The following is a 1,045-nucleotide window of genomic DNA, read 5'->3' as shown; positions in this document are numbered from 1 at the left end:
GGGGGCTGCGCCCAAGCCCGATCCGCCGCTCCGGCTCCGAGGTAAGCCCAGCGCGGGCGGCCACAGCTCAGCGCCACGCACCCCTGTCCCCAAAGTGGTTGCGATACCGAGAAAGTCGCCTGGCCAGGGTCCGGACCTGGGCGGGGGCGACTGCTTTGTCCCTCTGCTGGGCGGTGGGGGCTGACGGCGCGGGGGCGCCCGGCACAAAGGCCTGGCGCGAGGGGGGGTGCCCACGTGGGCTGGTCCTGGCCGCGGGTGGACCCTCCCCACTCGGGCGGGCTCCGAGCTTCCTGCCGCGCGAGGGGTGTGTGTGTGTGTGTATGTATGTGTGCATGTATGTGTGCGCGCGCGCGTTTGTGTGTGCAGGTCTCCGCACTCTGGCCCCAGCACAGGGCCGGGTGCCCTGCAGATCCGGCGAGTTTCCGGGGTCAGAAACCAGCTCACGCAGCTGGGGCTTCGGGAAGCACAGGGCCCGACTTGGCGCCCAAATCAGAGAAAGAAAAAGTCTCTAACGGGACAGATGTGCGTCCTCTGACGACCACCCCCGCGAGTCCGAACCCGGGTGGGAGGGGCCGGCGCGCTGGTGGTCGTTCCAGGCGCGCAGGGCTTGGAATCCGGAGTCTGTCGTACTGAGACCGGATCGCGCCTCCAGACCCCTGCTGCCTGCTCGCACCCCCTGACCTGGACGCGTGCACCGGGCACACACTCGCAAACGCCCCCCGCCGGCTGCAGCGCCTTTCTGTCCTCCCGCGGCCCCCACCCCCGGCTGCAGAAAGATAAGCTCCAAGTTTTCACTCCGTGTCTCAAATGTGCATGAAGGAATTTAACTGCACGAGTGAATAACAGCATTAGTTTCAATTAATTTTTTTTAATCCCGGCAACAATAAACTTTGAGAACAAAAGCGCTTTTACGTCCTTAATTAGGCGAGTTTCCCATCTGTGGTCTCGAAGTGTCTGCCTCTTGATTTAACTTTGTCCCCGCCCCGCCCCCGCCGCACACCCCTCCCGGCCCTGCCAGGCTCTTTGGGCGCAGCGGGCACCCAGC

At 64.6% G+C, this 1,045-nt stretch overlaps 1 protein-coding gene across 3 annotated transcripts in view; it reads left to right on the top strand.

The window, feature by feature from the left end:
- KCTD15 (potassium channel tetramerization domain containing 15) overlaps positions 1-1,045 on the top strand; it is an 18,979-nt gene continuing 17,934 nt past the window's right edge. For all 3 annotated transcript variants that reach the window (XM_014584015.1, XM_014584014.1, XM_006167976.1), the window contains exon 1: positions 1-41. The gene's annotated coding sequence lies outside the window, so the exon portion shown is untranslated. The remainder of the gene's footprint in view (positions 42-1,045) is intronic.

The sequence above is a fragment of the Tupaia chinensis genome, unplaced genomic scaffold, assembly GCF_000334495.1.
Source record: "Tupaia chinensis unplaced genomic scaffold, TupChi_1.0 Scaffold145396_1, whole genome shotgun sequence".
NCBI lineage: Eukaryota > Metazoa > Chordata > Mammalia > Scandentia > Tupaiidae > Tupaia > Tupaia belangeri.
This window is presented reverse-complemented; position numbering and strand designations above follow the sequence as displayed.